The sequence below is a fragment of the Argopecten irradians genome, chromosome 3, assembly GCF_041381155.1.
Source record: "Argopecten irradians isolate NY chromosome 3, Ai_NY, whole genome shotgun sequence".
Taxonomy (NCBI): Eukaryota; Metazoa; Mollusca; class Bivalvia; order Pectinida; family Pectinidae; genus Argopecten; species Argopecten irradians.
The window spans coordinates 39,711,728-39,739,414 of NC_091136.1; the positions used below are offsets into that span (position 1 = coordinate 39,711,728).

Sequence of the window (27,687 nt, forward strand, 5' to 3'; positions counted from 1 at the left end):
TGGAACCTTCTCCAGGACCAAGTCTTTTCGTGGCCGATATCTGGCCCCATCGTCCAGTATTGTGTAAACATTTGCTAACACCGACGATCGAATATCCATATATTGTACATCATTCATTAAAATATTACTCTTGGCCTTGTCTACAACTCTGTGACTGAAAGGTCGCTAACTAATGTTATTTTCACGGTAAAATGGGAGATGTCTCATATTTTAGTTAAATGCTTATATATTGCTGAATATGTTTTATTATATGTCTTGCATTGTATTTTGTTGATTTAATGTTACTGACTTGGAAGAAAAATGTAAAACGTTATATTATTATTATTGAATAAGTAATTTACGAATTATGTAGGTTGAACGCACATGTTGGCAAGGCAGAGTTGATAAAATTAAACAGCTATAAACTAACGAAACCTGATCAAATACATTCTGATGAGAGATTAGATATTATCATTTTTGCGGTGTGATCAATGGTAGTAAACTTGGGTTTTGCTACCATTTCACTAGTCTGGGCAATCGCATTTTTAGTAATGTCTAATTTTGTATACGGGTATAGCATCATATTTTTGCGATCATCGTCAGAAAGATATTGGTTCGTAACGGATTTTTTTTCACGTTTACATTTTTAATTATTCAAAACCAATGTCAAACTGTTCGAATTATTGTGTCGTTAAAGTATATATAGAGAGAGACTTTAAGTACATTTAAACATACAAATTATGATAAGATATGTCTGATATGGTTGGAGTCTCTGGTTGACGGGAAAGAAAGTGACAAAACACGAAACTTGAAGTGAATTTAATGCTATGAAACGAATAAAGCTGAAATAAAAAAAAATCCTTTCTTTCTATTTTCAAAATAAATGTTCAAAACTGCACGAGAAAAATTCTGCAACAACTTGAAACCATTGGGTTGAAATATTTCCCGGGTGTATTTGTATTGGTATGTATTTGAGTGAAGAGATATTATTTCTACAAAACATGCATGCTAGACACTAATGTCTGCAAGATAGATATGCCAGAATTTTATTGAAAACTTTTAACAAAATTTAAAAAAAAAAAATAAAAATAAAGAAAAACTCCCAGTTGTTGGAAATTTTTATGTTGTTTTTTTGTTATATTATTTTTCATTTCTTATTTTTTTATGACGATAAGCATATTAAACCTACTTTGAATTGTGACCAACATTTTCTATGAGGCATCAGCTATATGTGATAAAGGTTTTCTATTCGCGATCGGGGAATTCTTTTCTGGTACGGAGATTTCCGACATGATCTAGAAAACAAAGTGTTTCTAATACTATTTTAACAGAGATTTAATGTAACTTTTGTAAATGTTCAAACATAATTTGGTAAATTTTAAACATTAAGAAATATTCAAAACTCAAGTGAAGAAGAACATTAGACGATTTATTAGAAACGGCGGACATCTTGTTAGATTCTAGTTTATTGTTATTTCGATATGTTACTATTGATGTTTAATATATCGAGTGCTGTAAACAGTCCCAGAGATAACGATCAGTATTCATGACAAACACTGAAGTATTTGCACCTGGCACATACGATGACGTCATTGACGAACCATAAAACAAAAAAGAACATAGGTAAATCCAGGTAAGAAGGGAGAGTGAGCTGCGCCAGTGTGGCTTTGATGGTTGTATTATTAATCTTTCCGCCATGTAGTGTTGCAGATATTTTGAGTAGTATTCGGGAAAGTTTAACCCAATAGGATTAGATGGGGTCAGATAATGTCTATCAACAACTAAATGTGTTCCCCAATCCCCTATATATCCAGTGCTTCAAAAATATTCCAATCGCAATTTCATTTTTTAGGAAACCGTTTGAGCTAACAATTGCGTTAGATTTATAAGAAAATACATAATGTATTACACTAGGTATTCATCTCGTCCGAAACAAATTATAATTTTGACATTTTTACAAATTAGTATTTTGAAAATTAAGCACTATAATAATCAGGACAATGCAAAATTTTGATTAGTGAAAATATTTTTGATATACATGGTAGATAGAAATGTTTAAGAATATTGTATAAAACTATCACAGACATGCGGAAATATATGATATGCATATATAGCAATGATACCATATACATTTAAAAAATGTAAATAGTGATATATAATAGCTATATACATAAATATCAATTTTGCACATTTGAATATTAACCTATAGATGCAATAAGACGTATAGTAAATGTTACACATATATAAAGCCAAATTGTTTTTTAATAAAATAGTCAAAATAATCAAGATCATTTCTCTTCTTATCATTTAAACACTATAATATCAAGTGAAATGAAAAAAAGGCGTAAGTTGAAAACCCACACACATACCAAAAACGCAAAAAAACTAACTTTTTTCTTTACTTCTAGTACATTGTAATTATCGTATATATAACATGTACAGTGTAGATAGTCACGTAGTGCATATCAATTATTTGAATAATAATTAGCAGTTAATGATAATAAACCGTTAGTCATAGCATGTTCCTATTTTTTGACTTACATGTGCCACTAAGCCGTTTTAATACTACAATATATTACGTGTCTCTCTGATCTCAGGCTTGCTCGGGCTTAGTAATTGCAAATAACACTTCATATGAAACAGTCTTTGTTTTTTAGAATGCCTATAGCCGTAGAATGACAATTAAAGCGTGTTGTGTCGGAAATTTGCGTGATATGGAGAAACACCGCCTACAGCGACAAGCCAGATTAATTCTCTGTAATTGTCCTTTGGAAACTGAACAGCTCTTCTGAATCGGTCATCTGTAATATTGCCTGTTTAATATAATCAATTTATTCCAATGAATATGCACCATTTAGCAAGGCCTTTAGGCTATGTTATATTCTTCTTTTTTTTTATTAGTTTAATGAATTTTCATATATTTTGTCAATCAATTTAAAATCATTCTCCTAAATAGAAATTTACAGTAAATATGAACTACGTGTATATGCTATGCTTATGTCCCAAGCTATAATTCAATATTTATATTCATATTAACTATACTTTCATTCCATACACACCAAAGTATAACAGCATAGAAAGATAAAAATAACTATAAGCTGCAGAGACAACAAGGATTTTTTTCAGGGATTATGTGATTTGTAAAGAAAATATAGTTTCTACACCAAGGGTTACCGTTATTGGATTTGGTGATCTATAAAAGTAGTTAAAGACTTATAAGATATATAATTTATATTTATCAAACCTTTACAACAATAGAAAAAAAGTTTGCTAAATACCATAGTTCAATTAACAATATTCCAAGATGTGATAATGTTTTTAGTGACAGAGAAGATATGTTAATATTATATGATTAGTATTACCAGTTTTGTTAGGGATTATACAATGTTTAATATAAAGCCATAAAAGTAGAAGTATTCATAAATAAGCTCATGTATATACATAAAGGAAACGAGAAACGGGATTTTAATATTTTGATAACAAAAATACATCTCTCATATGCTGAAATAACTGATTGAATATTAAAACCGTATGTTATTGAAGATCAAATTTTTATTTCCTGACTGGTACGAGGTTATAAAAAAGATTTCTAGAAGGTAAACAATATTTTACCAGTTACACAGACCGAACTTGATCAAATTTATTACCGTAATATGATTTAAAACCACCGCCATAATTTACAATGGGCAATTCTTAAATATTTAATACGTTTTATTAACGGCCACCATCATATTAAATAAAAACGTAATATTAAGAATTGGCAAAGAGGAATATTCATTTTATTTCGTTGAATATGGAGTTTTATATAAGGTTGTGCAGTTATAACAATCTAAGTAAGGAATAACAAAGTTTTACCATTTTATTTTTGAGTTTTTTTCTATGAAACAATTATGCAAATATTTTGAAATAAGATTGCAAATGAAATTTTTTTCACAATACATTTAGACTTGCGGGAAATATCCCTTATTCTAAAGATGAAGATATTCCGTTGGTCTATATCAAAGCTCTATAAATAAAATGAGCTGACAATATTAAGATATATATATGGATCAACCACACTTTAATCATTGATAAATTTCACTATGTAGGTAATAGGGATTTTTAATAACATAACTCACCTCTCTACACTGAACCTAGATTTTGAACACATCAATAATGTTAAGATATCTTCTAAAAATGCATAATTTATGACCATATTGATATTCTTTAAAAGTTTTGTTTCTGCGTGTTTAATTAATTTTCTATCTTTTCACCCCAAGCAATATCTTAAGAGTGTTGAAACAGCTGCATTAGGATATCTCCATTGTCTGCTATGATATCTCCTTTTATAAGATATATTTCAAAGATGATCCTTGTGTAAAAAATATCCAAGAAGGATGAAACAGATGTTTGATGCATCTAATGCAAACTTCAATATTATTAATTTATCAAATTCTTAAAATCACTTTTGCATTATAAAACAAATATTCCAAGATTATTATTTAAAAAGAATTAAACTATTGTACCTTTTCTATATTGAACTTCTGTAACCTAAAAGTAGAGCAATTTTACTCAGAGAGGCATCTTAGTACAATATTTTTACTTTCATACTTTTACTGGAATAATATTGATATAAAAGATAAATTAGTTCTCCTTCAAAAGTCTAAATGAATCAAAAAGCGTGTTTCATTTAAAAGGTCAGCAATAAGATAGCATGTTTAATAATCATAAATACTTACACCAACAGAAAGTTCGATCTGAAGGGCGTGTCCGCACGGGCTCTCTTTGAAGATACGGGGTCACTGGTCAGCCATTCTCAAGAATGAAAACAAACTCCGATGTTTTTATTCTTGCCCAGTGGTCATCGAAGTGCATGTTGAAAAATATATGTTCATGCATGATGCTCTTTTTTTTGTCTGGAAATCCTCCTCTGATGCTCTGAGAAGATAATATTTTTCACCATTTGCGAAATTGAACGTCACACCTTGTACAAAATATTGGGATTCCTGCTCTTTTAGGAATTTTTTTCAGATAAATTGTCTCTTTTAATTTTGGGTCTACTACGGTCCAAGCCGTTTCCTTGGCAAATGGCATGTGCCCTTTGCTTTAAATGTTGGGTTACCCTCGCTTTTATTTCCCCACGTTTCTGATGATATTTGTACAAAGCTAAGTCAATACCGTAAGTACAGTCTCCCGGTCCCAACACAAAAATCACATATTTAATAATGAAACTGTTCGGGTGAGTATTTCTCGATGAGGCGATGGGGAGTAACGCCAAATTCTAAAGTGTTTGTTTCCGCAAGCAGTCTCCCCTTCAGGGTCTGCGAGATGTTTGTTGAAAACATCCCAACAATAGCCACGCAGACTAAAATGGACATTGAGTATTCGTTTGTTCTCATAATTAAAACTTCTGGGACAGATGGCTCGTCCGGCTACTGCCTGAAATAAACATAAAATCTTACTGATTATGTTTGCATACAAAAATTAGAATTTCTCCAAAAAGCTAAATTACAAAGATGGTTTACGATTTCCCATTTTCTACCGTCAAAGCGTTGTTGATATTTCTAAATTACCACCGTATTGTACTCACCTTCATTTGACATGAGACCATGGAACCTAATTCTTCCCAAAACAAGTGACAGGATATTACTATTCTGATTTCAAGATATAACAAGAGAATAGGGTATAAATGATCATATTGAGGCCATCAATACAATCTTTTCCATTTTATATACATCAACATGGATATAACAAAACAAGAACGTGTCGAAAAATGCCAATGTTAATTATATAGATTTATTTAAGGGATGATATTTACAAATAATTCCAAAAAGACTAGCAATAAAATAACATCGTCAATTAGAAAAAAGCAAGTTTAAGAGGAATCCAAAAGCAAAGAAAATAATTGATGAAAAATGATACCAAATACAATTTAAACACAGTAGTAATATAAAAGGTTATATAATAAAGTGACAAATGTATGTAGAAAACATATTGCAGTACAGTAAAAGAAAGAAAAAGAAGAAAAAGAGAAAAAAAATATATATACAAAATTGAAAACAACCCAATCACCACATTCTGATTCCGTAAAACATTAAATTATCAAAGGGAATTTCGTAAGGTTTACATAATGTTGAACGTCGAGGAATAACGATTTGTGTTCAATTTTCTTCTTCAATAAAAAATCGGAAAAATCTGACATCTTTAAAATCTTAAATACTTTATAATTAGGTTGGCGTCTTTCCTTTGATTTCACAACATGAGAAAATTACTAAAGTGTAATAAATTTGGAGACGAACTGGATACAAGCTTAAGAGTAACAAAATATTACCGAGAAATTGGATTCATGTTCTTAATTTCAAAAATGCCCTATAGATTGTGGTTTATTGCATGTCTTCAGTTGCAAATTTTGGTTCGTTTACATAAGCTAAATTTTGATTTCCACTCGCCAATGGTGCCTGGTGCTGGATTCGCCAGGTTATTTTTAGAACCCCAAGCCAGACAATTCGTGTAACTAGAAGAAATACATTTTGCTGAGCAAATATTTGACAGTAGTAAACTCTACACGGAATGATACCCTTCTTATAACTAAATCATCACTACACAATTACAAAAGATATAGTTGCTGTCTTTTTTTTCAAACTAAATATACAAATTTCTTATTATGAACTTTAGGCAGACAATGTTTCACAGAGTCTACATTTACAGTGAACTTATGTTTCATTATTTTCATTACAATATGGGGTTGTTGAATTTTTGCATGAAGCTATCACCAAAATACTTTAAGACTGAATCGGAAAGCATAGTGTCAGGTTAGGAGTATCTTATCTATCATTTTGTTCTTTCAGGAATTTTGTTAGATGTAAAATATTAAATCACAATCTAATACAGTTGTGATGTTAAAAGGGATAACAAACGTTAAATAACGAGAGCGTAGAAAATTAATTTCAACCGTATCATACAGGCGTTTTGTGAGAAGGATGCAACCAAACAAAAGGCAGAATGAATCTCAAAATTATCAGAAATCTTCCAATAAATTATGAAAAAAGAGAAATTTTGGGAAAATATCATGGTGAAAATTTAGAACTATTCGTATTAATTTTAGAAATAACATTTAGCTTAAATCTATCGTTATAGTACTGTTACTTTTTTCTTACATGACAAGTCCGTCTGCAGGCCAACACACACACTAGTTTTAAGTGGCCAGGAACAGTACTGAAGTACCACATATATCATACAACACTAAGGTAACGGTGCATGTCTGGGAAAATTGCCAGGACGAAACTATAAAGAGCCCATTTTACGTCCAAGAGCAGCGAATGGGAGTTCTGAATTTACAGCATATCACATAACTGAGAGAAAAATAGCAACTATCTTACGTCACGACCGAACGATATATGTTTACTTCACTGCTTGTGAGCTGTGCTTATATACCACCTGAAAAGATAATCTATCCGATAACAATTATAAGTTCTTTTTAAATATTTCAACAAAGATTAACTACTGTAAGATCTTAAAAAACAACATATCAACTACATGAATATTCAACGGAAAGCAATAATTAAAATCTAGTAAAGAAAGTGTGAAATTATTAGAATGCTTGATTGAAATTAAACTATGGTAGTTGATATATTTAAAAGAATGTAAAATATTCCTCATTCATAGAGGATCTTACAACATCCTATTAGGGGTCACATAGAGGATCTTACAACATCCCATTACGGGTCACATAGAGGATCCGACAACATCCCATTATGGGTCACATAGAGGATCCGACAACATCCCATTAGGGTCACATTGAGGATCTTACAACATCCCATTACGGGTCACATAGAGGATCTGACACATCCCATTACGGGTCACATAAAGGATCTTACAACATCCCATTACGGGTCACATAGAGGATCTGACACATCCCATTAGGGATCACATTGAGGATCTTACAACATCCCATTACGGGTCACATAGAGGATCTGACACATCCCATTAGGTGTCACATTGAGGATCTTACAACATCCCATTACGGGTCACATAGAGGATCTGACAACATCCCATTAGGGATCACATAGAGGATCCGACAACATCCCATTAGGGGTCACATAGAGGATCTTACAACATCCCATTACGGGTCACATAGAGGATCTGACACATCCCATTAGGGGTCACATAGAGGATCTGACACATCCCATTACGGGTCACATACAGGATCCGACAACATCCCATTAGGGGTCACATAGAGGATCCGACAACATCCCATTAGGGGTCACATAGAGGATCTGACAACATTCCATTACGAGTCACATAGAGGATCTGACAACATCACATTACGGGTCACATAGACGATCTGACAACATCCCATTACGGGCACATAGAGGATCTGACAACGTCCCATTACGGGTCACATAGAGTATCTGACAACATCCCATTACGGGTCGTCACATAGAGGATCTGACAACATCCCATTACGGGTCACATAGAGGATCTGACAACATCCCATTACGGGTCACATAGAGGATCTGAAACATCCCATTACGGGTCACATAGAGGATCCGACAACATCCCATTACGGGTCACATAGAGGATCCGACAACATCCCATTACGGGTCACATAGAGGATCCGACAACATCCCATTACTGGTCACATAGAGGATCTTACAACAGCCCATTACGGGTCACATAGAGGATCTTACAACAGCCCATTACGGGTCACATAGCGGATCTGACACATCCCATTACGGCTCACGTTCTGATGACCTTTATACTCCCTTTAATTCAATTTAAATCTATGTTTCTCCACCTACACCTGGTTACATCAGGTGAAACGACAATGTAGCCACGTTGTGCTCTTTTGTCGAGATGACGACATAAACGAAAATGATTCTGAGAGTTCTTGCAAACTGATTCATCCCAATCAAGAATTTGTAAAGGTAGTAATTGATTGGTCAATTCGAAAGTAAAGGTCACCAGAACGTGACCTTTAGTGGGATGTTGCCAGATTCTCTGATACACAGAGTGCTTATAAGAGACCGCAGAACCACATGATTTCACATAGACGATAATGTTAACGTTTGCAACTGTAAGTTTAAATGGAGTTTTCAAGTCTGGTCACCGTCACTGATTTTAAGAAGGTCATCTTAATCACCTGTGATTTTTTTAAAGATATACCATCTTGCTAAACTTTTATGTGGGGTAGCCCTCTTGTGTTGAAATCCACACCAAAAATTGACCAAAATTTTCATAAAATTCCAATATTGATTACCTCCCCCTGTCAGAAACAGATTTAACAGAATTTTAAAATTTCTTTACATATTTAACATCTATATATATTGCCCAACCCACATATTAAACATTTGAAACTGATGCGCCATTAATACCCACTCAGCAGGCTCCGAAACATTCACCTCTCTATGAAATCTTGTGCCCACAAGGAGTTTTCCTGAAATCTATTAATAGTTTGATTCTGCGGTCCCATAAGAATATGTACTTTCAGAATATAATTTTTCGGTGATGATGACGACAACGACGAAAGTGACGATGAATAAGACATGGTTTTCTTCATTGTTTATTCCTGTCCATTGTCCTGGTAATTGTGTCTTCCTAACAACGTGTATGGCCACTAGTATTTGTATTATTCATTATATGTATATTGTATCTATTTACAAACCACCATATATGTTTATATTTGATAAGTTACATGTGCATTTAAATAAAAAAAAAACAGTTTTAAGTTTATCTTGGTGCTTGCTTGTACATTGTAGTATAATTCATCGATACCTTGGCGTTTTTAAGACTGTTCCTAGTGAGACTACTCTTATAACATCAATCGACATGTATTCGTAGGTCCATATCTTGTCAATGGATTTGTGCTCAGTGCCTGTATTTGTGACAATACAAACGAACCCCTCGGCCCCTTGACCAGTACTTATTACTGGTTTTATATAAGCACATTACGGTTTATATATTTTTGATGTGAAACTGCCAATACATTTTTAACAGTATTTAGACATTTAGATATTACATTAATAAAAAACTGTTTGGCATTTGGCAACACAGTAAAATAAGGTAAATGCTCCTTTTTGTAGTATATAAATTATCAATAATATATTTCTATGTAAACTCTGAAGCTGTTTTCCAATTTTGAACCAAACGATATACCTTTAGACTAATATTAAATACTGAATACCAACAATGCTTAAAACAGTGAAAGGCCGACAAAGTACATGTCAGTCAAAATAAAAAGAAAACAAAAAAATCATGAACATGACCCGTAAGCATTTCCGTATTAGATTGACAAAAAGGTATCGTTCCAAATATACATAAAATGTGATATTACATAGCAAAACGCCTTTTCCAGAAGTCATCTAATCAATTGTGAATTTAATTGTTTAGGTTGAAAAGTTGTCGTGATGCTGAAGCTGTATCTAAAATATACATTGTTTTTGAAGAAATATAAATCGCTTTTCGAAAAAGACATTTGTTCAGTCAGTATAGACGTCCATTTACGTATAGCATCAGAAAAGAACAAAAGAGAGAAGTGGTCATATATTAAAATGGCACATAAAGACATTGGAGAAACGTAACTGCAGCGTACTGATAAAGGATCTTGTAAACAATCATTATAGACGAAGATCCAATATTTTGTTCCAAAAGAAAGGATATAATATATTCGGTCCAGATCAAAGTGCTTGGTATCATCATGAGAGGACGAATGCATCAATAACATCTTAGGGAAAATATCAACCAGGACTTTTCTTTTTCTAGCTAATCTGATCACATTCGTGAAAACTACAATACCAAACCTATGATACACAGTTAATAAGGTTGATTAAATTGCCATATAACTTATAGGACAAAAGATACATGCAGAAATTTCGTTGTTCACGACATCTTTATTTTCGAAGTTGACTGTATCAACATGGAGATAATTAATAATTTCACAGATTAACAGATTGAATCAAAATACCACAAACACAAAGTTTTTCACTAACCAAAATACCACAATCATTAACAATCCGCCGATGTGTCAACTAATAGGGCCAAAGGCTCTCATCCATCAGGGTCGTTTGAATGCTTCACAGTTATAGACGAGAAGTATAGATTGTCAAACGTCTGTTAAACACTGCAGCACCTTGCACTTACCGGGGGTTGTGGGATAGGCTATTTGTTAAACATCTGACTTGCATGTTTATGTAAACATCTCCATCGTTCGTGCAGGGGCCGAGTATGGCTAACCTTAGCCTCTTACGTTTTAGGGGTTTGTTGACGGTATGAGGACCAACACGTCATCAAACCATAATCAAATTGTCAGAGGTACTTAGGCTACATTTAACAAGATTACTTTTTATTTAAATTGTTATTTTGTGTCCATTTTAACACATCGCTCAGACGGTATCAGAACATAGCTTCTGGAATGTCATTTGTTGCCATACGGTTATGTTGACTACACTTCATACGTTTTAATCTAAGGAACGCGGTTGCTATGTGAATAACGTACTATCTCAGAGTTAGTTGACCATATTAGATAGTTGGAGGCCACTGACCGTATATAAGTGGGTGACTTGATGCTTTTTCTCGTTGAATTGCAAGACCCACTGCCAAAACTTAGTACGTCCTTAAAATTGACGGAATGAGTTAATACTAGAACCGAAATAAAGGTTTCAGTCTCTATTTCAGCTGACAAGATATCCTTAAAAGGGAAACCTTTTCTATAATATAAATGAAATTGATACCATATCAGATATGCTTTCAGAATGCCAAAATGAAACAAATGTACAGAGATAAAACAAGGAAATATACTTTCCACATGTCTAAAGGATATGTGATTCCTACAGGTTCTATTTACCTACTCTACTCATATTCATTAGTTATTACTCATTTAGTTGTGCAATTAAAGTCATTCTTGATAACATGATGTCACTTTATCACAACATCTTTATGGCGTGGATTAAACCCAACATGATCGGAGGTAATAGTTTCGACCTATTATGTACACCAAAAAGATTAAAAAAATAGATCATGTAACCAAGCGGATACAACTGTAAAACAAAGAGCAAGTGATGCAAACGAAATAATATCTGCAAAGCAAAACAAAAACAAATGAAGAGAGAACTGTCACTCATCCCGATGAATCCCTTGCAATCAGAAGCAGCCAACACAGAACGTTAATGACTGATGACAGCAAACCCACAACAAATTATTAAAACTAATACCCTGAAGATTCAAAATACTCAATCTCAAAGCTTATATGGTTCAAACGTTAATAAAGGGTGAGCACACAGAAAGAAAAAGAAAACTAATGAAAACATTAACCAATGAGTACAACGGAATACAGATGGATGATAAGAGAAGAAACGATACGATAAAAACGGTTTCAAAATGCCTTTGACATCCGCTACATACATTAATCATGTATTGTTCGAAGAGCCATGAATACTATATAAAGATAGTTGAATCAGGTGTCCTGGAAGTGAATGCGTTATCTGTCTCATCAGACTCCTGACTTACAAACCTAAGTCATTCCTTAAAAATGTCGCAAAAATATCAAAATATTGTAAGCAAATTATGACGACTTACTGAGCTAACAACAGATACTATCCATTTTAAATGTAACAAACATTCAGTTTGTTTTGATACGTAAAATCGTAGTTGTTTACAAGGAGAAATATAACTACTAGAAGTAGTATTTGAATTAGAGGTGCTGAGGTTTCTCTTGGCACAGGTTAGTTATAACCCTTACCACATAACATCAGCTCAGCCGTCAAACCGAGTGGGCTTTGTTCCTCGGGGGCGCTCGGCAATAAATATAGATGTGTTTGCCATTTAAGCCGTTGGTAAACATCGTTCTGATTGCAGCCTTGCATCGGGAGCATAATGAATTCTGGCGATAGAAGTCCTCAGAGGGAACAACGCTACATATCACTTGTCAGCCTATAAAACCATAAAGCAAGTCCCTATCGATGATCATTAAATCCGCGGAAAAGACCCAAGTAAACAAATCCGGGATTTATTCTCAACGGCCTGGCTTTGTCTTTTGGACAAAATTGAATCATAAATTCATACACCAGTTTATAATTGCGTTTAAAACATAAGACATCGATACACACCAAATCGCGTGTTTCTTATAAAGGTAACGTTAGCTTTTCAACGGGTATCTCGTCAGTAGTAGTTGCTTTCAAAGTTAAACAATTATCTCCGTGTCTTGCCTTCATCACGCTTATGCCCACACCAATATTAACTTGCTTACGTTCTGTGGTTATAGAAAAGGAAACATTTCATGATTTCATACCATAGTACCGAAAAGAAGACCAAGCATCGATCTCATTGTAATTGACAGCTGTTACTGTACAACTGTCGTAAGAGGTTCGGTTTTGGTTTGGTTTTACTTAACATCCTATCAACTGCTGAGGTCGATAAAGAAATCGTTAATTGTAAGTGACATATGCTTCATGTACTGAATTCAAATATGTTTCGGAAAGTTATGATGTCACATACGTGAGGTTTTTTTATAATTACATGTGTGGTTTTGAATTGTTTGTTCGTTAATTACATTTGTGTTTTGGAGGCTGTGGTACTTGATCTTTTCACGTTGTGGTAATGGAAATTAATGAAGAGGCAGTGGTAGCCGAGGTTTAGTTGTATCGACATAAATATTATTTTCACATACCTACGGTTAATCACATGCAATACACTCATGCCGTATGAGGGTGTAGTACGTACATGAATACCCGTGCAATATGTGACGTCATTGCGTCAACACAATTTCATCGGCAAAATTTTGACGGCAAGCCTCGAGTTTTACAACATTTTGTGAATCTCTGGTATAATATCCCTATCATTCATATCAACATAATATTAATGAAAGTCTTATATTACCAGTAGGTCTCTACATCACTGTCGCGAGTGTCAAAACATAAGTGGAGCAATTGCCAACTTCTGTTTTAAGAAGTGACGGTGGCGTGAATGTTAGATAATACATCAGTATATTATCGTAAATGGGGAGTAAGTTGGAGATCTATGTTAGTTTCCTGTGCGAATAGCCATACACCAAATAAAAATCCACTCACTCTTATTATTGTAAGTAACGGTTTATATATTTTTTTACTTTTTAACTTTCCCTATTTTGATGATAAAAATACTTGGTGGTTCATATCCTGTTTTTAAAGTACATATTTCGAGGAAGAGATTTTCCTTCTATCAGAGGGTCAATCCCTCTGGTTTTTAGAATGATAAGCATTCGGGAAAGCAATTCGTCTGGACTTTTACATATATTCAAGTATTTTCATTTTTCCGGACACAATTTTTAAGGCATGCTAAAACAGGAAACATGGATCTAAATCACGCGCATTTCTTTCAAAATCTATTTCCATAGGTAAATTCTGAAAAAATGTAAATTATTTGCGTAATTGTTACCTGTATTTCAAATTGCACCAATGCCCATGATTAATTAGAAAAACACTAGTCGACTGACACTTCTTAAAAATGATTTAAATCTAATAAAATAAACATTCAATAGGTGATATATTATCAATAATTACTTCCGGACATAAGGATAAGACATGTTAATTTCCTGTTGATAGCCCAGAAAGGCCAGACTGTGTAAAACAGCCATTAATATGATAAATGAAATAGAGCCGTTATCTCGGGGATGAAAAGAAATGTTGTTATTGATGAAATGGGGACCTCCTTATTTTGACTGACCCCTCTGCTCCTTAAGTTCTACCAACAACTGTCGGGGCCATATGGGGAACCTTTGATACCCGGCGCGTGAGTGGGGTAAGCTTCCCTCTCTCAGCTTTGTCAGACCCGGGTACGTGACTTGGCACACTCGAGCAGACTTAGGGCGCCACGCCGCGGGGTAAGGGGAGGGCCCTGGTCCAGGGTTCAACAACTCACGGATAATGTAAAACACGATAGCACTGATGGCGTTAATTTACTTCTTTCTCGTTCGGTTCTCTCAAAATACGAGAACGTCGTTTAAAAACTTCTGTTCCATGGTGCCTAATATCGAGACAGTTTGACCGTAAGTGTTAAACGTATGTAGAATGTTAAACACATGATCAGTCAATGCAGTTCCGGTGAGTAAAGGAAGCTGTTCACATAGAGAGAGGATAATTCTATTTAGTTCTGTTTTATTTTCTTTATAATTTTATTATTTTTTGACGTTTCCTATGTTTCATTGTCAACTTCAAATAATAATTATATCTCAGCAAATGTTTCCTAACGAAATAGATTGTGATTGTGTCATGATAACACATCACATTAGAAATGTTGACGAGTTCAGTGTATAGACTAGTTAACCCAGGGCTGAGTGTTTAATAGCATCGTAAGCCATCCATCTCAGGGTCGCCAATTTTAATCCCATGTGGAACAGTTGCCAGATACTGATCGTATATTGGTGATTTTTCTCCGGACACTCAGGTTTTTCGTCACCCTTCCTATATCTGGCATATCTTTAATCACCATGGTTGTTAATAGAATGTTAAACCTTAAACAAAAATATCAAATCCCGACCACATCAAACGCCCGAAAATATTGTTTTTAAAGTCCAGTCAGTGATTTTTATTTTTTTTAGTTTAGCATATAACACGATATTGACAGAATTAAAGTTCCTTTTCTTTTTCAATGACATATTGAATCATTTTGAAAAAGGACTCATTTTACTGTTTAGTATAAATAACAGCAATGCTTCTAGAACACTGCCCTGTGGAACTCACCATTGGTAGTTAACGTTGAAAGCACATTTGCTAACTCGGCACATGTGTAATGATATTGCTACACAAGTAATGCAAATTTGTATGCGTGACGTTTCGATGACTACTGTGATGTATACAAGTACACTGTCACCTTCATCAGACAAATGACAAGGCAACATAACTAAACAAATGTGTAAAAGTGTACGAGTTGTCTTCGAAATAAAAGTCGAAGATCGATATGCAATGTCGATTTCGGCACTGCTGAATATACAAAGCTATGTAATACCATAGTAGCATTGCAATAGGTCGAAATGACTTGCTTATATCTAATTGTTCGCAATATAACCCAGATTAATACAGACCTAAAAACAACCTAGATTATATGAAGTGATCACTTTCGATTATATTTTATTACAACAAGCTTTTAATACGACACATACACTTCACGTATGATCAATAATTAAAAAAATCACCATAGTTAAATCAACTATTCAAAATTTGTGTTTAAATTCGGTTAATGTTTTGTCCAATATGGTTCATATACAATGCCATCACACCATCGACTTAGTTCCATCTTTTATGGATCAAATGTTATGAAAGTTCATCTGGTACTTTTTCCATATGCTAACTTTACGAAGATTGAGAGAAAAATGCTCTTTTCGTTCATCAGTGTGATGAACATCCCTTTCAACGCACAAGGAGTTTCTACAAGAAAGGGCCTCCTACCATAGTACATGTGACCGATATGGATGGGTGTGACATGGGCATATTGATATTTAGATTTTACGTCCGTCTAAACAAATACATAAGTGTATATATCATATATAGATGTTTAATGGTGATGCACTCTAAAAAGATATTTGCACTCTAAAAGTGCAGTGTTGATCTCACAAATAATCATCTACTCACGATTGAAATATACATTGGTGCAAACAAATTCTGAAATCGATACCAATCTCAAAATGCTCAATTGAAAACGATGTATATCTCAATTCTCTAAAAAATCAATAGCAATATCTCCTCATAGGCTTAATACAAATCACATATGTTGTATTTACCATTTGATATAAAATCCTGATTGTAAGAATATCCGAGAAAAAAAAGAAATACCTAACATGAATGCCTTAGACGACACAAAGAAAGCAAAAAGATGACGTCAAAACGAATGCCACAGTTTCACGGTGATTAAAATGATTGACCCCAAGGTAAAAGTCTAAGTCACATATACATAATTATCAGCTTCAGGAACAAAAAGATATTTTCCTTGATTGGTTGGTTGACTGGTTGACCTGCCCTGTATGCGGTGTGTTACGGGTTTAAGTGCATGCGTGTTTTGGGAGGCTGCAGTATGTTCGTTATTAGCTCTTTGCAATAGTGGAACATTTGTCCTTAATAGTACTGTATCACCGAAGCATGCCGAAAGAAAAACAAAAGAACAAGCACGCTCCATGACCAAATTGCCTCCTTTTTAACCATTTGTAAATAGTATTGAGCCAATCGCATCACCTTGACTTACGTCATTGATTTTGTTATTTGAAGAAAAATTATCACTTTACATTTCAATTTTTTGTCTTACGATTTAATCAAAATATTACTCCCACGTGAACTTGTTAACAGGCATGAAAGGGGCATGTTAATTGGACTTGAAATGTAAAGTGTGTTTGATTCTGTAATTAGATGATATTTGACCCGGATACGTAATATGACGGAAATGAAATGAATTTATATGGTCATCTGTGAACTGAGAATCAAAAGCTACAATAAATTCTGATTGACGAATGAACTAATGTAGTCTAGAGACACCCAGCAACACGTGCATGTGTCCTTCTCATCTACTGTCACTTGTCAATCAAAGTAGCACTGGCCATCCCCTTAACCACCAAACGGGTACTTCCCCGAACTGTAGATAAGACTATTTTTATTTTTGAGTTGACGATAACAGTTGACACGGCTAGTGAGAAATATCTCGAGATCCTACCACAAAGTTCGCCCGATTCGGTGTTAAATGGGCAATCCCATGTCTTCTTCCGGTCTGTCACGTGACTCACATTGTCATCTATTTTTTGCGGGAAATTTATCTCATTGACAGCTAGATAACAACAAGGTTAGCATGCTTTATGAGACTGTTTTCTCTAAACCCTTTATCACATACAAAATGTTGTCAGCCTTACAACTCGACACGTGCTTTCGTGAATAGGTATACAAATATCTCTCTGACATCCGCGACCCAGCCTGCTATGACTCGCTACTGGTCGTTAGAATTCATCCTTCACCGGAAAACGTGGCGCCAGGTCTATAACAAAATTTTCATTCAGCTTCCTTGAAATATCTTCAAATACCTACGTAAAATTTTCAATCAATTAAACATACACTTTACACTTTATATCTATACTAGTATTTTGGTTATTCAATTAGTTGCTTAGTTGGTTCATTGCTCAAAAAGGTCGACTGGACAGGTGTTTAAGGTGCTCTTACCACTAGCCTTCCATCTATTTTTGCTAGTTCAAAGAACATGTGAGTCTGTCAAGAACTGGTCGTAGGTCGATGGTTTTTCTCCTACTTTTCTCAATCTCCATTTAAGATAGGTTTTTTCTCGTTTTCCGTTCTTTATAATGACAATCTCCCCGAACAACAGTCCAGGGATATGTTGAAATTCTTGAAGGGCAAAAATACCTCCGTCTTTTGGTTTGTTTATCATTTTACCGAGAAACATTGACCGTTAGAGCAGGGATCATGATTCTTGAACTCTTACCTTGAGTTTCAAGACCATCAATGGCTACATGGCTCGGTGGTTTGTGGGGTCTTATCAGCGGACATCGATTGAGTATCACAGCTTGTGAATAAAAACATATACCCTTGAAAAAAAAAACACGAAAATAAAATGTCAGGAAATCGAGCCATAGCAAAACGGACAACAGGTGTTGCGATGTGACGCACGAACTGTCAAACAGGAAGTCGGGATTTTGTAGCTCTCCGCCGTGCGGAGGAAAACAAAGAGATAGCACAGGTAATTTCGAATGTTGCATTATACCCGTAATGCAAGCGTTTGACATCGCCATGACAACGTCATAGGTAACATATCAACGGTGGAAGGTTGGAATATTTGAAGAGCACGGATTCTAGAAGAGCCGAGGCGCAGTAATCCCTCATAATTTTTATTGGGAAATATTTTACGCCGTCGGATACAGGAGAAGATAAAATGCTCTCCATGCCCCCGGGTATCAGTTATTTATAATCCCGGGTTATAGACAGGGAGATAAGCGCCGTTTATAGCTGAGGTTGTCATGTTCCCCGTCTTATTTACTGATATTTGAGAGCGAAAATATGACTGTGAAATTACAGAGACCCATCGAGCTAATAAATTGTCAGAATCCGTTTTGTTGAATTGATCTGGCTCAGCATGTCTTGATTGAAGAGTGAGGATATTTGTGGTGATAATATGTTACAACTGATAACACGAGATTTGTGACACATTCTTATTGTTTGTCGCCATCTTGAATCTGATGTTGAGCGATAGTCCATTCATTTGCATTGAAGTGGGTAATTATGGAGTCATATCCAAGCTTTGTATGAACTGAAAGGATGGAACTGTTGCTTCCCTTTTCTAAAATGTTATTCCTCTTGTACGAAATTAATCCATATTAACATTGGGCTCCACAACAAAAACAAAATCGTACGGCTTTACGAGGCGTCCGTATGTCTCTGAATTCAGAAGGTTTAGAGTCCCTAAACTATGTCCGGTATACCAGATGACTTTATCAATGTGAAATTTCATCAGGAGAAATATATGACGGGTAACACCCATTCTGACGTCACAGAACATACCGCACGCGCTACCCTCAATAAACAGATTTATCATTCACTCCTAGTACGATGCCTACAATCTTACGTAATATATAGATGCGATTCAAGTCTTCTTTTAAAATGTATGGCTGTCAAACCAAAGTTTTTTTTTATATAAATCTCAGTTCACTTTCGTTCAGAGAATGTCTAGTCTACATTTATCTGTACGTATGCCCTTTTTGAGTAGTAAAAAATGTTCATCATTTGTTTGTATAATTATTATCAAGGATACAGTTCACAATATTTGATGTAAACTTCGTCTCACTTTTTTCTAGGGTGGGGAAGTGTCTGCAATGATTTACGTCTATCAACGACTCTTCATATCACGTTACATTTCACAACATAAATATCAATGTAAGCTCAGTTTTGCTTGGGATGTGCTTAATCCGTTACTTAAATAGAGAAATAAACATAATATGTTCTGTCACCTGGTAATTAGGAAACCCCGGTCCATTTTATAGTGTCAATTCACTGCCAAAGCCACCAAATATCACACAGACCGTATGCTGTTCAGCATACTGTAACCGGGCGGGAAGACCGGCAAACCAGTCGTCCCACTTCCTTTTTGCTGAGCGCTAAGCAGGATATATGTATCGGCCACAGGGCAGACCTCCATATTCAGAGCTCAGCTAAAGAAAGACTGAACAATATCGGTTAATAAAAAAAAATATCCTAAATTTAGTCGCCTTTTACTATCGCACGATGGATGCAATATAATTTTAACGCCATATCTGCATGGTAGAAATGGTTTGTATCAAGTTTGATTATTGTCTATTATGTAAGCTAAAAAAAGAAACAGTACAGTGTATTCTGTTATACGGCTTATCTATCGAAGACAAGTAAAATTGTACAAACAGATCCTTTACACAGTAAAAGACAACTAAATTTGATCATTTCTATTCTTCCTAACTGACTTTCTTCTTCTAAACATATTCCTTGCCACCACCTCGCTTTTGGCCATGAGCTGAGCGCTCGTTCCTGTGACGAAGGCTCAGGATTCTGTTTGCTGGTCCAGACACACCATAATACCATAGTCTATAAAAGTGATAGTTTTTGTTGCTGCTTAGCGCTCAGCATCAAGGGAGTGAGATAAATGGTTTGCCCGTTTCAGTGTAATGTGACCAGGTAGAAATGGTCTTGCTCTGTGTCTTAGGCAGCATGCTTCATTGAGATAGCACTGTAAAAATGGCAATACAGAGAGTCACAACACAAACATACTGTAGTCTCCCAAAACATACACGCATTTCACTCAGGCAACACATTACATACAGGGCAGTCTGTCCTTAAATAACCGTGATTTTAATAGGACGTTAATCTTATCGCCCAACTAACCCAATCAAGTTACCTAGCAACATTTATCTGTTAGAAGACAATAAAATTGCACGGCGGCAACACATTTATGCCTGTGTAAGGCCGTACTACGTACCACTTCCGAAATATTCTTTTTTTTGCACAGGAGTTTCCAGCAACACCACTAACACCATTGGAAAGTCTGAACTTCTTATTTACTTCCCGAAAAACGTCCATGGCACTATGCACTATATGAACGCATTCACCAAATATATGGTAAATTACTTTACATCATTTTTTGTGTTAATTAGACATATATTTACATGAGTAAACGCTAATTATTGTTCAAATGATGGGAGTTATTTATTCTTTGTCGGTGGTGGAGCATCTTTTACATAATAAAAAAAATGTGATTACTTGTCTGACAATAGATTTCATGCTTTATTTTCAACTTATGAGACGCTTCTAAATTGTTTTGTCATTTTCGTCAACGATATGCTATTTCTATTTTCTATCTATGTGTTTTATGTATTATACTTTTATTCATGTAGTTACCGGGAGAGGGCTGATATATAGGTATTGCCTGTTGCCCAATCCCTTTTATAATATTACAATAAAAATATTCTGAAATAAAATTATTTTCCAGCAATGCATAAACGTGCGCTGCAATAATCTTTTATCGGTTTGTCCATCATTAGAGAATTTGTCAACAAACCTAAGCCCTTGTATTATGGCTAATTAAACTATTTCTTCTCGCCTCGACCAGGACTCTATAGAAATGAACACGCGCCTCAATTTGTGATGATAAAGGAACTCGATGTACCGGTCACTGTTATCCGGGTGTTCAATGCTTTTACATGTCCATATAAGGTAAACATTATGGCGGAGACATCCACGTGCGTCGCACGCGACAATATTCGAAATATTATACTTCGACAGTTACCAGTTTATCATTATGCTGATGTTCTGCATTATAACACGAATGCTAATGTTCAAATAATTAGGACTAAGACATTGCTTGTATCATCCTCTAGAGTATCGAAGGTGGGTTTGTATATAAAAAACAAGCAACAAATCTAATACATTAAATACAAATGATTCACATGTGCAGCTGATAAACGCTAAACATAACCACCAGCGAATTAGATGTTTCTTCACTTGCAGCAGTTAAGGTAATACCAGCTACTTTAGAATTATATCTCTGATGTTGTAAACCAAATAACGTCATAAGCTTTACTAGATGACATCCAGTATGATTAGCAATTTATAAATAAAGTCTTAACTAGGGAGATGCATGACTCTGTGTAGGCCAGACTTAAAACACCAAAGAACAACCATAAACAAAAAAAAACTTAAATAAAATGGAATTAATTAAGAAAATTAACAAAACCTCCAAGTAAAAAAAACTAAAGCATAGAGAGCATTTATGAAATAACGCAAAGTTAAACGCATCAAAAGCGCTAAGACTCAGGGATCTAAGCATCAAGGAACTAATACAATATATCAGAGAAGAGTACTAAGGAAGAACTAAGGAGTTACAAATGTACAGGGGCAGTCAAGTAATATAAACAAAGAATACAATCATCAATTTCACCAGGAAATAATTCATTAATACAGGAATAAAAAGTAAGAAAGTATCCGAACAGAGTTACAAGCATAAAAAATATCCAGGGAATAAACTACACATAGGAAGGCTAAAAAAAAAAAGGGGGGGGGGGTGAAATGAACTAAAAAAAAGGGGGGGGGGGTGAAATGAACTATAAAACGTGTGCATCAAACATAAAACAAATATTCAAGCTTTGAAACTATAATGAAGCTCAAAAATACTATCATTGTTATGTCCTAAGACTAGGTCAGAAGTACCACCGACCAAGAAAGATTGTTATATAATCCTTTATCGTCAAAGGCACAATGTATTCTATACCTTTGTATAGTTAGTTCTAGTCCAGGTCGAGACAGACACGATGAGATATGCGTGAAAATAGATGCATCTTTGATTGAAATAAAACTTAAAGTGGTCTCAGCTTGAGGAACTCGCCAACTGGCCGTCCTAAGTCCATATGTCACAGTCGGGTCAGAACCCAGGTAATTATAGTGATAATGTTATTTCTAGGGATAAAATCGAATAAAATTTGCCGCCGAACGGGGAATCACCAACATTCATAGGAACTCATCGTGATTGACCGGGGGCTTGCAGTTATAGAGCATGTGAAAACTCCACTTTATCTCGTCAAGTAACTTAATAAAGAATAATATTTCTCAATCCCACCGTCAGTCGGAGTGTATTTAACTCAATTGGACAGTATAGAGTTGTGACGTGCCGGGAGTAGATTTGATAACCCGTCATTGTACACGCCGTTGTTAGTATCTCGGGCCAAATATTATCTCAAACTTTGTACTTCTGATCCCGTCCCGATTTGATAAAATATACTTGAATAATCACACTGCATTTGTCAAAGGTTAAATTCAATCTGGAACCCGATCTAGTTCCCTCACTCTCATAATAAGCTAAGAAAGAACCTAGTAACTCTAAGTCGATTTGTGCAAGCCAGAGGCTGAGGAAGGAAAAAATAAAACGTCGGACAGTTAAGACTGGTTCGTTCTGGCATAGAGATATAGCGTCGTTGGTTAGATGGGAAGAGGATTCAAGCAAAGGCATATGAATAACAAAGGGTTACCCAGATCTTTGGCGCCAAGTCTGCTCCGTAATTAGCCATTGGAAATGAAAGTTTGATGGCAGACGACCCGAGTTGTCCATTAAACAGCAGATATTGTAGTGAAATTAGTCCTCAGTAATCCGCTTTAACCGATAAATGTGAAACGAAACACTTACAACATATTTCCAAACAAGACAGTTTAAACTGTCATAAACAGAAATGACATGCAGCCTAATTCGGCCTGGTCTGTCACCCAGCTCTTTTTGCCACTTACTGTGGCTAGTAAAATCTCAAACTTTTATTTGAATTTGCTTGTGTTGACTTTTCCTAAGAAAATAAAGTTAGCCAAACTAAGTATATTTACTGGTGCTCTCCAATTATTGATCAGGCAATAAAAGCTAGTAAGGATTGAGCCTTGGCGCACCTGACTTACAGATAGCCGGGTTGGTGAGGAAGGTATGCTAGGCTAGCTGATAACACCTTGATAAAGTGTCTGACAGCGGGCAGGGTGGAACTGGGGCAGCCTAATCGGGCTAGATCCCCACGACACGTCAGGGATTACCCCTTTTCCCTCAGACCCTCCAAATCAGCAGACGACGGCAGACGACAGAAACTTTGGCGCGTAAAACAGGATGTTCCGTTTCCGGTGGATTTGTACTTGTGAAGAAAATTTCATATTTTATTTTTAGAATTATTTGAAAGATTTAGTACAAATGAACCAAGCCTGTGATTGTACTAGATCTATAAATTTATTTCTAGGATGTAATAAAACAAGCGGGACACTTAAGATGGAAAAAACGACAACATTTGGTTGTAATGAATTTATATGCATGTGACCCCTGACAATGAGAAAGTTTTCTCCGGAAAACCAAGGGTCTATAAAACGTTTGACATGGGGCTCTCCATAACGAGTGGCAGTAAACCGGTGCGCAACACTTGTTGATAGCGTAAGCGACATCGATATGGCCGCCATTTATTGCCAGGTTTATGACGTCTGCTCAGTTCGCGCCGTATGATATGGATATAAAGCAGGGTGGACTGTTCGTCTCAACAAGTCCTCCTATCGCTTTTATTGGCTCAAAATGAAGTCATTTTCAAAGGAAGGAGATTATTTTTAAAATGGTGAAGAATTTTACGTTCTCTTTATGATACTCCATAATAACGTTAAAGATCTGACAATACCACGTGATTTGGTGACGTCATAGCTCATGAGTGTCCATCTATCCACTTTTAACCTTGACAGACCTTTTATAGCCACGTTTAACGACAATAAAATTAAACTTTATATCTCAGGTAGAATAATTTCGGTGTCCTTAGGTGATACAAAACATGGTCTGAATTTTGATATAATAAACACGGTTTATTTTGAATTCAACTTTTTCATTCTTATCTAATATATAATCGTGCGCGTCAACTGTGCGATCCTTTTAGGCCTGTTGGTGAAGTTCCGGTCCCTAAGTTGTCGTAACCTGTTTACAAACCTTCATATGGAAAGTGAGAGATTAAACAAGGACTACTAAGTGTTGATACAGACAAAAAATTATTGAATTCATCTATTGTGTTTTGTAAATTGTTTGTATTGGTACCTTCCCATCCACCGATCTGTGTCGGTTTCATCAAATTAGATAGTCTCTATTTTGAATATGTTTTATTTTACCTGAAACATAACCAAGAATCAAATTATTAATTAAAGTGATATTTCTTTAGGTGGCATAGAAGGTTCACAAAACAAACTAAACATTATGTCCCTAGTTTCAAAAGAAGTCTGTGAACAGCTAACATGGTCCATCAAACTAGGAGTTATCAACTATCGGCATTTTGTTCCGCAAAATATCTATAGCTCCTTCTATTTGGATAAAGGAGCGCTAAACCGATTCTACCTATTGTATCTTCTTTTCCTGTATTCGGCTTTTCTTATTAACTACAGTTCAGTAGGAAGTCAACAGTAGAACCTGACTTTTCTATTGTAAATTCAGATAGGTCACCATGATCAAATAAGAGTATGGTGTTTTCATTTTTTGCATGCCATAGATTTGGATATAGTTTTCATTTCGATTATGATATTGCAGGTTAATATGAATAAGATATTTAAGTTTTCACAGTGGTAGAAAAGTCCTCAAATGAATGGATTTAGGTTTTCAGATGAAGTAAGCATTATTTCGGCTCATTCACAGTGATATCAATACTATGTTCCACGGAACCATCAATGTTAGTCTTCATGATAATCTTTCTCTACACATACCGAAAAAATGAATGTCTCAATGATAGAGTTAACAATTATTAAAGAAATTTGAGGTGTTCTATAGTACAGTGTGTCATTTTCAATATGAATAAGAGATTTAGGTTTTATTGAAGAAAAAATTGCAATATCAATGAGGAATTGATTTTTAGGTTTCTGGATGAAATAGTGTTCTAGATCTACATGATGACCATCCCCATTTGCTTTGTATACCCCAAATCTGAGCTATCGGTGTCGAATTTCCTCCATATGCACAAGAACTTTGAGGTATCTATGATGAAGTTCCCTATATAGGAGTTATTTAGTTTGCCCATCATTACTCATTACCCTGATTATGTATTTAACGGTCCATATCTCTCCTTACTAAGTCCTGATATAGAGCTGTCACCAATCTATCCAGTATTGACCAAATCCAACTTAATCTTCTACGATCGCCAACCCCTTTTACTCGGGGTCTGAAGAGGCGGTAAAAGTCACTAGGGGCCAGAGCGTCTGATAGCAGTCGTTACCATGCCCGACAATCCAAAAAGGGCAGATAATGATCCTTTTAAGGACCCAGTGTCTCGGACATTGGTGGACCTGATTTTGAGGTTGCCTAGAACTTCTATCTCGCTCAGATAGGCTATAAGATTAGCTGTGATTATAAATGAACGTAATCGCTCGGTTGCCAGTCTCTAGGTTTGTCCTGGTCAGAAGACTGGCGGTCACAGTCCCCGGAAACTCATTTATTAATGCTGCTTTCCAGCTCCTGGTTTATCGGTCCAGACGAAAGTACCCCAGTTTCTTGTGTAGGAATGTGACAAGCCACTGATTAGATTTTCTTTACATTTGTACGGTGTATTGTATGACCTTTGTTTTGTTAAAGTAAAAATTGTTTATCACTAATTTTAGGAGTGTACATGGTCTGAAGAAATTAAGCATTTTCCTTCATGTTCAATTTTGTTTTTATCGTTATGTATTTTATCTAAAAGTTTTATTCGTTGATTAGTTTACTGTTCTTTTATCGTCACTTTATTTATACGTGTTCATTTGAAATTTATGTTCAGGTAATTTTAAATTCTAAATTTATGACATTACGAGATGCAATGTACTTATCATCTCAATGGAAAAGACAGAAAACACTTTTGATTTCAAGCAAAAGGGTTCGCTTCGGATGTTAATGGTGCGTGCAGTGAATATGATTTGGACTATTTAGCATTTAATGCGCATATCAACATTAAATGACACAAGTTGCCTTTGACAATAATGAAATTTGTTTGTGAACATTTCCTTCTTCCCCCTTATACGTATGTTATTAATTCCTCCTGGGAAACCGAAACCAAAATATCGCAATTAAAAACGATGAAGGATATTTCGGTTGACAAGGAGGATATTTTGACAAAAGTTAAGAAAAATCTTAAAACACTTCGATGTTCCTAAGTATCAAAGATATGTTAAAAATATATCACGTCACTATGAGTTCATCAAATGCTGGTGTCGAGTCATTATTTCCTGCTTGTAAATCTAGCAACCTCGCAGTCGTAATAAATCTAAAATCCTCAATCTCAGTTTTACAAACATTTTCACTCTCATGGTGTCTTTGTTTTTCAGGGATATTGACTGACGTAGATAACATATCCAAAGACATCGTAGCAAAAAAATCTCAAAAATGTCTTGTCATATTGGTATTTTGATAAATGGAACCATAAGTTGTATTATTAGCTTTCAACTGAAGTCAAACTAGAACGGTATCTAACCCAGTGTGTCCTAACCCAACGCTAGCTCTGTGTACAAAGTATCCTCAGAGTACATGGACATTGGTTGACCTTACTATCTACTCTCTGTGACCAATCTAGCAGACGTATGTAGAATGTGGCCAAATGCTACTATCTTATTCTTTGTTCATTCAATTGTCAATTATGTAAACGTTAAAGTTCCCGTCCTGAAGACAATATCCGTGAACTGATTTTCTGAATTAGGAGAACTTAGATGCCGTTTGCCTAGACGGAGTTGAAATGCTTCTATCCGA

The 27,687-nt window shown here is 35.2% G+C and overlaps 1 protein-coding gene and 1 long non-coding RNA gene across 2 annotated transcripts in view; both read right to left on the bottom strand.

The window, feature by feature from the left end:
• Positions 1-23,723, bottom strand: part of LOC138318554 (uncharacterized) — a 31,220-nt gene extending 7,497 nt beyond the window's left edge. Inside the window, exons 1-2 of the long non-coding RNA XR_011207886.1 lie at positions 23,462-23,723; positions 4,698-5,397 (exon numbers count right to left, since the gene is read on the bottom strand). This is a non-coding gene — a long non-coding RNA (uncharacterized lncRNA). The remainder of the gene's footprint in view (positions 1-4,697; positions 5,398-23,461) is intronic.
• LOC138318556 (phosphofurin acidic cluster sorting protein 2-like) overlaps positions 1-27,687 on the bottom strand; it is a 375,127-nt gene that overhangs the window by 206,814 nt on the left and 140,626 nt on the right. The window lies entirely within an intron of this gene.